The 15322-nt window shown below is 32.4% G+C and overlaps 1 pseudogene across 1 annotated transcript; it reads right to left on the minus strand.

Annotated features, from left to right (window-relative positions):
- Positions 1-8459: 8459 nt before the first annotated feature.
- LOC149226540 (putative aquaporin PIP2-8) lies at positions 8460-10811 on the minus strand (annotated as a pseudogene). Its single transcript, XR_016248293.1, has 4 exons — positions 10421-10811; positions 10036-10331; positions 8656-8796; positions 8460-8564 (listed from the first exon to the last, which is right to left on the minus strand). The product of XR_016248293.1 is annotated as a putative aquaporin PIP2-8 (transcript).
- Positions 10812-15322: the final 4511 nt, after the last annotated feature.

A 15322-nucleotide genomic window follows, 5' to 3' on the forward strand; every position in this document is an offset into this window, starting at 1 on the left:
AAATAGTAATCTATGATTTAAAATTTTGGCTAATTCTTAAACATAGTAATTCATTAATTCATTCGGTTCCATTCCTACCGACCCACCAAAAAATATATATATATATAGAGTTTAAAGTTGAGAAATTAGCAAACAAGAAATGTGACGGTATTAAAAACTATCTAGAGATAATCTTAAAAATGAGAGGTTTTATCCCAGTTTCCTCTACACGAGTTTAAAAATGAGAGGTTTTATCTCAGTTTCCTCTACACGAGGGCAGAGCACGGAACGGGTTACTGTAGTCAATTTACTTGTGATTGTACAAAGAGTGGAAACTCAGACACAGCACGGAACGGGTTACTGTAGTCAATTTACTAGTGATTGTACAAAGAGTGGAAACTCAGACAGGCAGCTGGGAGCAACTGGCTTTTTTTAGTTTTTATACCTTTCGGATATTTTTGGCAATATGTAATCAGGATATAAATTTAGTATATTTTTGGTTTTTATACTTTTGGGATATTTTTGGAATTTGTCAAAGATTGCGTATTTGAAAAATAATTTAAAAGTAAATAAATAAGTAAATTGTTTAAACTCACTCTTAAAATTTTGAAATATTCTTTCAATTTACAGTTGAAACAAGAATTCTTACCCTATTATTTCTCAACCTATTAAATAAAATAAAGCAAGTTTTTATATTTGATTTTTTTTATAATATTTTGTATATCTAAATGATAATTCAAATTGCAGTAAAGAGGGTTTTTATATCTTTTTCGTATCACCCAACTTTCAATGACGCTAAACTTAGAGTAAACAGATTTTTTCCTCGATATTTTATTCAAATTCTACTTAAAAATAAATAAATTGCGATGATTCAAAACTCCAGTTAAAGAAAATCGACTTTTCCCTGATTCCAAATACAGTATGGAGTTACTCAAATGCAGATGTAGTCTTAACTAATTGTAACTTTTCAAGGGATTGTTTATTATGGCTATCCTTATCTTAAATATTGATTTTGAAATCTTGGGAATGTTATGGGTAATAGCGAACTGAGTGATATTATTGATATTACTTTGACTCATCAAATTTCAAAATATTTTCGGAATAGAGAATGAAATTAATTAGTTTACACATTTAGTTATTTAGTCGACCGCTTTTCTATTTGATGGTACGAGATATGGAAATATCATAGCTCTTGTTCTGAAGACTGTATTTGCTCGTGGGGTCGGTCGCAGAGAAGACGGCAGACACACAAACCAAAGTGCCAACTTGCCAACTATCTTAATTGACAAGTTGCCAACTATATGTACGGCTCAATATTAATTGCATCTCTGACAGTCTTGGCTTCTCCTAGACACATTTATTGTCTGCTCTTGAAAATATTTATCGTTCTTTGGCCCACATAACTGTTTGCTACACACTATATTGGCCTGATCAGTAGCAGCCCAATTGACGGTCAAGTCATTTGTCCGTTAAATATAGTTAAAACTTTTATAAAATCCTTAAAATAATTTTTTGAAATTGTGACCTAATGAGAGCGGGTCTATTTTGAAATTTCAATCTGAATATCACTTACTAAGACTAGCGATAACTGTTCAGAAAAAAGTTCAAAATGTTTTGAAAAGTATATATAGAGTTGGAATTGGTTGTTAAAGTATTTTTTTAATTGCAATTTTTAATGTTTAAAATGTTTTTTTCAAATTTAATATTTTGAAAAAAAATATTTAAATTTTTTCGATTATTAAAATTTATAATTTTTCCTGAAAAATACAACATAACCAAACTCATATTAATATATTTTATAAATGTGTATACTTAGGCTTGATTTTACTAATGATGTACTGCATTACATTTCGTGTCCAGTACAAAAAAATATATTTCAAGCAGTTGATTCTATACATTTTATATCATTCCATACATTTTATAAGCTTGTATATATTTTTCAGAAGAAAAACAGTTCATATATTAATATAATATGTTAGAAATATACCGTGAGCAAAAAACTGTAGTATCTGCACATAGTAAAGATCGTCACTAATTGCAAATTAAATATTTGCAATAGAAAAAAAAAAGAGCACTCTCACTGCGAAAACAAGGGAGCAGCTGGTGTGGATCAGTCCAGACTAAATAAACTAAACCACGATGCAAGAGCCCATCTACCTGGAAATTCTGCTCCCTGTATACCTAGGTTTGATTATATATCAAGCCGTTCCTTCCACACCAGATAACTGTCAGAGATTAAACATCTCGTATTTTTTCAATTAGGTATGTTCCATGTAAAGGTATAAAGCTGCAGATTCACGGCCCTCAGTCCACACGCCACACGCGATTGATGAGCATGTATTCAGATATTCAGATTTAGATAAGGTTGGAATTTAAAAACTGTCATATTGACGGGCATGTTAAAAAATGACCAGTTTCAGTTATATATATATATATATAGGGTTAACGTCTAAGCTTCAACTTTTCCTAAATAAAAATCGAAGTTCAATACGTCACCCGCCAGCTTAACTCATTTTAATTAATTGATACCATGGTTTGTTGAATCAGGCTGGATGGAGTATCAGATTGGACTGTTAAGTGTTTATGAAAATTATGGATTGTCTAGTGCTTTTAACTTTTTTTTTTGTCCGTTTCACATCGATGTACCACAGATTTCATCCCATTTCTTCTGTGATCATTGATAATATCAAATCCTATGCTGTGGTCGTCGAGGATTTGGCAAGATTATGCCGATAAATGTTGGACCCCGAGACTTACACTCCAAGGCCTAAAGTCAATGTTTTATATTTCCATTTTTTTTACCAAAATTTTGGTTTACTTAGCACTAATACGCAACTTATGTATTTATTTTTGAACAAACGTAAATTGCGAGTGAAAAAATCGTATAATTTATTGCAAGTTAATTGTATTGATGTTTGGTACCTTTATTTGTGTAGTTAAAAATAATGGAGAAATGGTTATATGGTTGTAACGCATCTCTTTAGTTTAAGATTTGTTCCTAGAGTTTAGGAGGTTGTTTACAACTACCTAATTTTCAGTGATGTATTTAATATTTTAATATTCATTTGATGTAATGTAGAGTGAACGAGAGAGTGAGTCTCCTTTTTGTTTGAGTGCAGTCTCTCAGGTGCTGTACATACCCGTCAGCTGCAACTCCTTCATTTAATTCAAAATTTGATTTTTATTTTGTGTTGTAGAGTTCGTATTTTAATACTTAATTTTGGCTCTAAATGATGTATTACTCTGCCATTTCAGAAATAAGTTGTTTAATCTTATGGAGAATCTCTGTTGATTTCGTGGATTTCTTTAACACTGTAAGTTAAGTTAGAGTTTGGATATATTTGAAACTTTGATTCAACGGGTCTGGATCTGAGTAAAACAAGAAATTGCAGATTTGAATGGATTTGGAGCTTTGCATTTGTATTGATTTCAAATTAGGCAAACAATAGTGTTTCTTTATGCACCCCACTAGATGAGAATTCGATCTCTAAACTTGATGTCAATTTTTTTTCAAATCAAATTTGTAGACAATCTTATAATGTCAACAGTCACTGATATCCAAATGATATCACAGATATAATCCCATAGTTTGAATGAGTTTTATGGAGAATGAAATGATATCATAGATATAATGGCGTAGTTTGAATTATGATTAATTGGGGAGACTAATTTAATTGGTCTTGGGTTCTAAACAGGCTGAGACTTATTTTTCTTTGTATATTTAAGCCAACAGCTAAGTGGCTACCCCTGCATTATTTAAGCCTAGGGTGTTGATGCGTTTGAGTTCGATCATCTTTGATGGTCATGAGATCGATTCTCTCGAAATGAATTGTACATAAGAAACCAAGCAGGGAATGCATAAGGAACCTACAAGTTTGGTGTCAAGTTGACCAGTTAGCTTCTAAACAAGCAGTTGTTTAAGCCCACATGCCATACTTTATGAAACGAAAACAATGGATGAAAAACATGCCAAAGAGCTTTTGTGTTTGCACACCTTCCATCAGTGCCATCGGGTTAATGGATTTGACAACATAGTGGAAGGCCTCTTGAGACTCTGTGACAGTATGTGGAAGTGCGCTTAAGAGTGTGTGGCGCACTTCTTTATGGCAAACCTCACATGTATGAATGGGAGTTGTAGCTGCATAATTTGTCTGAAGTGTTAATAGATACATGAAGCTCAAACTCCAAATAAGTTATGGTGCACTAGAAAAGAATGAAAATTGATGTTAGTGGCTTACAAGGGTCTTACATAAAGTGCCCAAGAGGCTTTTATAGACATTTTCTTATTTTCTAGCGGTTGGGAGTGGGACACTGTAGCTTCTATTGTGGGAGAAGTACAACTCCATTCCCCAAAGGTTGGCAGACATTCGTCTCGTGACTAGGGACAATGGAAAAGTAAGGGTGTGTTATACAACCGCAGGTATCAGTCATAAGGTTTGTAAAGGCCTCTGAATTACACCCACAAAAGACCCGGTTTTTTAACAAGAACACGTATGCCCTGCATTTCACTATTTCAGAATCAAGTTTCCACAGTTATATTGATATATTCTATTATCAGTGTCTTTGATTTTGAAACTAAATTTAGACATCTCTGCAATTCTTGAACAAGAACCAGTATGCCCTGCCTTTCACTATTTCATAATCAAGTTTCGATAAACTTATTACGAATTGTATAATTTGCATTGGACTTATCATCTGTGTAGAATGTTGTATAAGCATAACTTAGACAATTCAACTTCATTCTCCATCTTAAGCCTTCTTGTTGATGGAAGAAAAAGATCAAATCTATATATCGATCAACAATATTAAGTTAAATTTTAATGTAATAATAATAATTTAACTTTAATGTATTTTCTTTGTAAGTAGGTTAAACGTGGGGGCTAGGTTGTACACTGAATGGAAGGATAGGATGTTTATTATTAGGATTGTGAGGTACTTTGAATAGTTTTACTTATTTTCTAAAACGTGCTTTCAATTTCAGATTTTCCTGTTGAAAATTGAATTAGAATATTAGGGTTGTGAGGTCCTTTGAATGGTTGGTCTAATTGTCTAAATCGTGCTTTCCATTTTAGATTTTCCTTTTGAGAGATTTGAATTAGAAATGGGGGGTGATTACATCTCAGGGGTTAAATTAGATAATAAGTTAATAAAAGAGATATATATTTTGTAAAATTAATTTTATATATAATGATATTGTTGTTTTGGTTGGTTGGAAAAAATATTGTTATTTTTTCTAATTTTATTCAATTTAAAAAGAAATCTTATATTTTCATTTTTAATTATCATTAAAATGTATGATTCTTATTTCTAAACAAGATTTTAACAAACTATTTAAATATACATATTAACTAATTTAGTTGAATATCATTTTCATATATATATAATAATAAAAATAATATTGAACATAATAAAATATTTTATTGTAAAAAAAATTAAACCTAAAATAATTCAATCAAAATAATAAGAATAATAACAAGGAGATGTGTAATTCATTTAATTTTTAATAAGAATTTAATATATAGCATTTAAATAATAATAATAATATAAAAAAAAATATTTGGATCACAAACAAAATATTTATATATTTGGATCACAAACAAAATATTTCAATATATAAAGTTAAATACTATTGATCATTGAAATTTGCAATTCAAGAAATTTGATACCCCACCCTTGAATCTATATGGATATTAGATTATATAGATTATTATTAAAAAAATATTTAATTAATATAATTAATTTATAATTGATTAATCTATATATGTTATATTAATTATTTCTTTAATATTTAAATTACACTGATTATATATATATATATATATATATAATTTGTGCCCTTGTGAATACCTAATTTACATTCAATCATCAAACATTGATTCTATATTTCTTATCTTTTCATTCCAAATATATATATTTATATATATATATATATATAATGAAAATATAGGAAATTTGGAGTCAATATTTTATGATTAAATGCAAATTAGGTATTCACACAGAACAAATTTTACATCTTAACTCTTTGCTATGTGGTCTGCCATAAAATTTAAAAGTATTAAGATTGTATAGGAATTCAAAAGTCTTGTGTCTTCGTTCTTTCATTTAAAATAGTGAAAAAAAAAACCTAATGTAATAACAAATATGTTATTCAAAGAAACTTTGTTATTAGATGTTGAAATGGTTTCATTCTTAAAAGTGTTTTTTGGTAATGTCTTATTTGCTTCATTTAAATTATTAAGTATACTGCTATTCAACTTAGAAATGGTACTTTTTAATTTTCTATAAAATGTTAAAAGGTTTATTTTTGCTAGGGAAAAGAATTAATTTTTGATAAATTATATAATGATTAAGATAAAATAATTTCGACTAAATGGTATTGGGTCGAAGGTATTGTTTTATTATGGTTTTGGTCTGTGGTATTGAGCAAGGCCTAAGACTATAAAAGGAGAGGAAGATCATTAGGGAAAGGAATTCAGAAAGTCTTGAATATCTGATGAAGTATGAGATCCAGTATGTAGGTTATGGGTTGATGATGCATTGCTTGATCGGAGCTAAGGAGGGATCTAACCGGTTGATGGAGAACAAGATCTAAGGAGAGATCAGGATCAAATGGTTTGAAATGAACTATCTTTATATGGTTGATTATGCTTATTCTAGATCTGCATACTGACGCATGTAATATAAATGTTATGAGTATGACTGATACAACTGCAAAGTTGTAAGAAAATAGTTTTAGATCTGTACGCGGATTTGCCTTGGAAAAACACGTATGTATGCGTGTTTGATTCATCATAGTAGCGTATACCATTTGAGCTATGATGTCTGAAGTTAAGGTGGTTCCGACTGTTGATGAGTTCTGATGACTGTTTAATGGTGTCAGTATTTTGCATATCTTGGTTGGATGATTGTGTATTGATGGATGAGAACTAATATGGATCAAGATCATAATGGCTCATATTTATGTGATCCGATGGACTAGATCTGGGTGCTAACACATATATTATCCTTGTATACGTAATGATCTAGTTATGTCTGAAGTCAGGAAGTGCAGAGAAGTTATGAATAAGTAATTATTGACATATACGCCGGTTCACCTTGATGAAGTTGCGTATACACGCAGATTCAACACTTCCAAGTAGCGTATGCACTCTGATGCATGTTTTTTATGATACAGTTGGTTCTGATTAATTTTGCAGAGTTCTGTGACTGTGTTGAGTGACAGGGTTTCAGTGTTTCAGTGATTCAGAGGTTGATGATGCTAGTAGTGATTGTTTTGAGCTTCAATGATAGTTATGGGTCCAGTATGAAAATTTGATGAAACATGGCCTTCATATTATAGTGTTGTGCTTCAGGAGTATCCAGTCTGAAAATGTATGAAACGTGGTACCCAGAGGAGATAAGATTGTAGGCAGACTCCTACGTACTAGTATCTTAGCTAGTACAAAAGCAAAGGGGGTTGGAGCTCCCTTCCAGGAGAGTATAGAGAACGAGAGAAGGTTGTAGCCTGCGTGCTGGTAAAGGACTGCACCAGTACATTGTAAAAGAATTTTCTTAATAAAGGAAGATAGAAACGAATTGCAACAAGTGGTTTTCACCCACATTGGGTTTCCACCTTATATCATGGTGTTCATGTGTGCTTCTTGTTCTGTTTTACTATTCTTGCTTACTGTTCATATGGTTAATGAAGTTCTGATGTACTAACTAAAGATCAACACTTAATGGATTAACTGAATCATAAGTATTTTGGATATACGCTAGTTGCTTTAGACACAGTTGCATATACACGCGGGTTCCCTTGAATGAAGTAGCGTATATGTATCTAAGAATGGAAATGAAAAAGTTTTATTGATCTGATAATACTGATTCACCCCCCCCTCTCAGTATTATTTCCAACATGCCTTCCTTGTCCATCCACCACTATCATCAAGGTTTGTTCCTTCAAATTAGCATTTATGAGGCTAAATTTAAAATTCAGATCGACAATGTAAAATCGCATTTACAAGCGGAAATAAATTAGCAATGGAAATAGAAATATGTTTTTTAATTATATATATAGTCACGAGAGACTTAGATATAATATTATATGTCCAACAAGTGACCACAAAGTTGGACCCAAAAGTGCATCTGATGTGAATATACAATCGGACTACGAAAGAAGCTGTTATCACTACACACATAGAAGCTAAGAAAGACCCAATTGTAATTTGTCAATAAAAACACAAGAAGTATTGTAGATGCAAACCCAATACCAAAACCATGCTAAGCGTATGATGCAGATGTCAAGAGATGATGGGTCTAGAAGAATATATATTTTAGGATAGAAAAGGATGATTGAATTGTCCACACAAATCCTTAATATAAGAACTTCTAAATTGGGTCAGAACTTAGATTTCACTTTATTTCCCAATAAATAGTTATCCATACTCAATATTGTAACATTTACACAGTTTTCTTAGATATTTTATTTATAAAAATACATTTTATTTGTAGATACATATATTTTGTCAACCAATATAACGTATAACGTATTTGTGAAACGCAGCAGCTACCGCAGCTCCAATAAGAGGACCAACCCAGAAGATCCACTGGAATGTAAAAATCAAAATTTAATTCCATAATAACTGCAATACTGATGAATAGAAGACAATAGACAGGAGACAATTATCTTCTTCTTACATGGTCGTCCCAGGATTTCTTATGGCCATAAATCACGGCTGCTCCAAAGCTTCTTGCAGGATTGATGCCGGTTCCAGTGATGGGAATGGTTGCCAAGTGTACCATGAATACAGCAAATCCAATTGAAAGCGGAGCCAAAGCCTGCGCCAATCAGTATATTAGCATCTATTAATAGATAAAATAATCAGTGTATTATACATAATAAAATTGCTTACTGCATACACGTTCAAGAAATGGACAATGATAACGTACAGGCAAGGTTCACATGGAAATTCCTCACCAGAAATCGTTCACATGGAATTCCTCACCAGAAATCGTCCAGGGCGAGGTGCACATCCCATTTCCAAAAGAAACAGTTGGACTGGAAATTTCACCTCCAAGGAGAACATTACGATCTCTCTCGTTTATAGAGACGGAATGTTAGGAAGGGCAGAGCACGGAACCTGTTAGCTCATACTGTGGTCAATACACTGGTGATTGTGCAAAGAGTACAAACTCAGATACCAAGCTGTTATCACACAGACTTATTAGGTTTTTATATCTTATTTTAAATGCAAATTTCAGAAATATGAAATTCCCACTTTTAGATTGCCTTAGATTTTTATATCTTTGGAATATTTTCAGGGATTTACAATACTATTCAACATTTAAAAGTATTGAACTTATTCAGCACTGCTGATTCCTATGAGATTTAGAAATATTCTCCAAATTTACAATCAAAATAAGAATAACCACTTTTGATTCCGTACTTTTAAATAAAATAAGCTTTTATGTTTTCCAATTTGCCCTATTCGAAAAAAACAAGTTAGCTTTTACCAACAGATTTTTTTGTCAACATTTTGTCCACATCCAGCAAAGCATGTTGAAATGATGATTCAAATTGCTGCAAGGAAGGTTTTCATAGTACCCAACTGTGAATGAAACTAAAGTTAAAGTTAAAGAAAACTGATTTTCTTCTCAATATTTTCTTCAAACTCCAGTTAAAATAAATCAAAATTGGCATGATTCAAAATGCGTAATGGAGTTAGTCAGATGCAGATGTAATCTAAAAAATCGTACACAACCTATTGTTATTATTCAAATTTTAACTTTTCATGGTAGCATTCAATCAATGGAAGGGGTTGTTTACTCTTTTGATCGTAGATTTCGAAAATGTTAATATTTGGAATGTATAGATAAAGGCGAAGTGAAACCATTGCTGTTACTTTTATCGATAAAATTTCAAAATATTTTCGAATCTAAAATCAAATTAATTTCAAGCCCTAATTACACATTTAATTAGTTAGTCCACCGCTTTTCGATCTGATGCTACAAGATATTTCAATATAGAAATATAGAAATACGATGTTTCAGATCTGAAAAATCTATAAGAAAACGTACAGGAACGTGAGCGTCGCGGGCGTTGCTCTTGATGTCGGTCGCATAGAAGACGGTATTCACCAAGACGAAAGTGCCAACTATCTCTGCGGTGAGAGCTGTTTCTTTGCCGTATCCCTTCGACACTGAATTCGCTCCTCCCCCGCCACTAGAATAGTAAGTTTTCTGCAACGCTTTCACCATCCCTGCCCCGCAGATTGCGCCCAAACACTGTGCCACCATGTACAAGACTGCTCGATTCAGAGTCACTTTCCGAGCAACAAACAGCCCAAACGTGACTGCGGGGTTTATATGCCCACCTGCACCAACATAATATGCTTTTCTCAAATCAAATATCAACGAATTCAGGGAAGAAAAAAATCACTAATTACTCTAATAAGATGACCACCTGAAATTCCAGCGGTGCAATACACGAGGACAAAGATCATTCCGCCGAAGGACCAGGCGATACCCAGGGTGCCCACGCCTCCACACGGACTCTTATCGTTAGCATTCCCGATGACGGTGGCAATTGTCACATATAGAAACAAAAGCGTGGCCACGAACTCGGCTATGATGGCTCTGTAGAACGACCAGAGATAGAATTCGTTTGTGTCTAAAAGCGGAGCAGACGGGGGCTCTTCATACTCCACTTTCCCCGATCGTGCTTCCTTCCCCATACTTCAAAAATGAACACCACTGTTCTGTATTATGATCGCTTTCTCGCAGTTCTCAACCAGTGGATGAGGAAATCATCAGAATGACCTATAACTCAGGCGCATAAAATAAGTGAGGATATGACGCATATTTATAGGCATAAATTCATTACATCAAAGTCAGTACCTCACTACCTCACTAGGAAAGTATCAAAGTGAAGTATCAAAGTTCATTATAATCAGGCCCATAACATTAACTCAGGCCCATAAGATTAGTGAGGATACGATGCTAACTAAGAACATATTTATAGGCATAAAGTTATTACATCAAAGTTATTACCTCAATAAGATAGCATCGAAATTCATTCAATTTTTAATAGAAATTTAAATTACTAATAAAAATTATATTTATAGACATAAAGTCATTACATCAAAGTCACTACTTCAATAGGAAAGCATCAAAGTTCATTCAACTTTTAATAGAAATTTAATTATAGACATAAGTCATTACCTCAATAGAAAAGCATCAAAGTTAATTAAATTTTTAATAGAAATTTAAATTAGGAAGAAGATAATAATTATTCCATCTTATTAGAAAGGATCCAATATGTTTATATAAAACTAAAATTTGTTTTGGCTGTTATTTTATTTATTTAACTTATAATAGGAGTGTTTAAATAGTATTTTTGATGGTAAAAAGGGATTTAATATCATCAAAAACTTCTAGACACTTAAAAAATTTAAAGATTAACAAATATAACTTGGATTTCCAAAAAAATCACCAAAATTTATCAAAATTGTACTTAAATTTCCATTATTAACCTAGCAAAAAAATGATATTCTATATATATAACCATAATAAAAATAAAATAAAATAAAATAAAAATTTAATTTTTATCTTAAAAATATTTACTAATTCTTTAATATAACCAATAATAAATCATAGATAACTAGTGACAAGTCATATCCCCTTACATCTAATAAAAAAATTAACAAAAAAAATATTAAAATAGTAATTTATGATTTAAAATTTTCGCTTCATTAATTCATTCCGTTCCATTCCTACCAACCCACCAAAAAATATATATATATATATATATATTATAGAGTTTAAAGTTGAAATTAGCAAACAAGAAATGTGACGGTATTAAAAACTATCTAGAGATAATCTTAAAAATGAGAGGTTTTATCCCAGTTTCCTCTGCACGAGTTTAAAAATGAGAGGTTTTATCTCAGTTTCCTCTACACGAGGGGCAGAGCACGGAACGGGGCAGAGCACGGAACGGGTTACTGTAGTCAATTTACTAGTGATTGTACAAAGAGTGGAAACTCAGACAGAGCACGGAACGGGTTACTGTAGTCAATTTACTAGTGATTGTACAAAGAGTGGAAACTCAGGCAGCTGGGGGCAACTAGGCTTTTTTTAGTTTTTATAGCTTTGGGATATATTTGGCAATATGTAATCAGGATAAATTTAGTATATTTTTGGTTTTTATATTTTTGGGATATTTTTGGAATTTGTCAAAGATTGCGTATTTGAAAAATAATTTAAAAGTAAATAAATAGGTAAATGGTTTAAACTCACTCTTAAAATTTTGAAATATTCTTTCAATTTACAGTTAAAACAAGAATGCTTACCCTATTGTTTCTCAACCTGTTAAATAAAATAAAATAAAGCAAGTTTTTATATTTAATTATTTTTATCAATATTTTGTATATCTAAATGATAATTCAAATTGCTGTAAAGAGGGTTTTTATATCTTTTTCGTATCACCCAACTTTCAATGTCACTAAACTTAGAGTAAACAGATTTTTTCCTCGATATTTTATTCAAATTCTACTTAAAAATAAATAAATTGCGATGATTCAAAACTGCAGTTAAAGAAAAATCGACTTTTCCCTGATTCCAAATGCAGTATGGAGTTACTCAAATGCAGATGTAGTCTTAACTAATTGTAATTATCCAAATTGTAACTTTTCAAGGGATTGTTTACTATGGCTATCCTTATATTAAATATTGATTTTGAAATCTTGGGGATGTTATGGGTAATAGCGAACTGAGTGATATTATTGATATTACTTTTATTCATCAAATTAAAATAGAGAATGAAATTAATTAGTTAACACATTTAGTTATTTAGTCGACCGCTTTTCTATCTGATGGTACGAGAAATAGAAATATCATAGCTCTTGTTTTCATATCTGAAGACTGTATTTGCTCTTGGGGTCGGTGGCAGAGAAGACGGCAGACACAGAGACGAAAGTGCCAAGTTGCCAGCTATCTTAATTGCCAAGTTGCCAACTATATGTACAGCTCAATATTAGTTGCATCTCTCACAGTCTTACCTTCTCCGAGTAAATTTACTGTCTGTTCTTGAAAATATTTATCGTTCTTTGGCCCCCACATAAAGTGTTTGCTACATACTATATTTACATGATCAGTAGAAGCCCACTTGACGATCAAGTCATTTGTCCGTTAAATATGGTTAAAACTTTTGGATTTTAAAATAATTTTTTTGAAATTGTGAGCTGATCAGATTGATGGGAAAACCATCAAATTTAAAAAGGGGATCTATCTTGAAATTTCCATCTGAATATCACTTACTAAGACTAGCGATAACTGTTCGGAAAAAAGTTCAAAATGTTTTGAAAAGTATATATATAGAGTTGGAATTGGTTGTTAAAGCATTTTTTAAATTGCAATTTTTAATGTTTAAAATGTTTTTTCCAAATTTAATATTTTGAAAAAAATATTTAAATTTTTTCAATTATTAAAATTTATAATTTTTCTTGAGCCAGAGGAGTTCTGGGATGGGTGACCTCCTGGGAAGTCCTGGTTACCGGGTGCAAGCCCCGGAAGTGATGATTGATGCTATGTGATTTGTTCTCCACATTTCACCAGTTTCAATCTCACTTCTTCACCCATGTGAGCATCACCCGATGCAATGAGTGCTAAGTGAACTATTAAAAAATCATGAGAAATTAGTCAGTTACGACTACCTCTCATGGAAATGGTCATACGTTTGAATGACTTACTTAACGCAGTTGAATCCCAAAAATGATATCTAATATAATGCACTGCGTAAATCCCCCATACTTAAATTCAAAAAGAGTCAAGGGATCTCTACTTGAATGGTTCATGAGGCACAATACTTGCTAAGGTTTTGCAAATGGGATAGCAAGCTAAGTGGGCTTGATTGTGGGGAAAAACTCCACAGTTAAGCGCGCTTGAGCCAGAGGAGTTCTGGGATGGGTGACCTCCTGGGAAGTCCTGGTTACCGGGTGCAAGCCCCAGAAGTGATGATTGATGCTATGTGATTCGTTCTCCACATTTCACTAGTTTCAATCCCACTTCTTCACCCGTGTGAGCATCACCCGATGCAAGGAGTGCTAAGTGAACTATTCAAAAATCATGAGAAATTAGTCAGTTACGACTACCTCTCATGGAAATGGTCATACGTTTGAATGACTTACTTAACACAGTTGAATCCCAAAAATGATATCTAATATAATGCACTGCGTAAATCCCCCATACTTAAATTCAAAAAGAGTCAAGGGATCTCTACTTGAATGGTTCATGAGGCACAATACTTGCTAAGGTTTTGCAAATGGGGTAGCAAGCTAAGTGGGCTTGATTCTGGGGAAAAACTCCACAGTTATGCGCGCTTGAGCCAGAGGAGTTCTGGGATGGGTGACCTCCTGGGAAGTCCTGGTTACCGGGTGCAAGCCCCGGAAGTGATGATTGATGCTATGTGATTCGTTCTCCACATTTCACTAGTTTCAATCCCACTTCTTCACCCCTGTGAGCATCACCCGATGCAATGAGTGCTAAGTGAACTATTCAAAAATCATGAGAAATTAGTCAGTTACGACTACCTCTCATAGAAATGGTCATACGTTTGAATGACTTACTTAACGAAGTTGAATCCCAAAAATGATATCTAATATAATGCACTGCGTAAATCCCCCATACTAAAAAAGATATATATATTTCAAGTAGTTGATTCTATACATTTTATATCATTCCATATATTTTATAAGCTTGTATATATTTTTCAGAAGAAAAAAAGAAAAACAGTTCATATATTAATATAATATGTTACAAATATACCGTCAGCAAAAAACTGTAATATCCGCACATAGTAAATATCGTCACTAATTTCAAATTAAATATTTGCAATAGAAAAAAAAAAAGAGCACTCTCACTGCGAAAACAAGGGAGCAGCTGGTGTGGATCAGTCCAGACTAAAAAAACTAAACCACGATGCAAGAGCCCATCTACCTGGAAATTCTGCTCCCTGTATACCTAGGTTTGATTTTACTATTGATGTACTGTATTACATTTCATACGAGAGGACAAAAAATTATATATCAAGTCGTTCCTTCCACACCAGATAACTTTCAGAGTTTAAACATCTTGTATTTTTTCAAATAGGTATGTTCCATGTAAAGGTTGCTCTCATTCGAGTAAAGAATCAATAAAGCTGCAGATTCACGGCCCTCAGTCCACACGCCACACGCGATTGATGATCATGTATTCAGATATTCAGATTTAGATAAGGTTGGAATTTCGAAACAAATTTATTTTTAACAATTTTTCTAGGATTCCTCACGATTTCAGAAAAGATAATGACAATTTTGTAAATGTTTGAAGG

This window comes from Pinus tabuliformis, chromosome J (assembly GCF_031772625.1).
Source record: "Pinus tabuliformis cultivar Carrire ecotype Pingquan chromosome J, CPIR1, whole genome shotgun sequence".
Classification (NCBI taxonomy): domain Eukaryota; kingdom Viridiplantae; phylum Streptophyta; class Pinopsida; order Pinales; family Pinaceae; genus Pinus; species Pinus tabuliformis.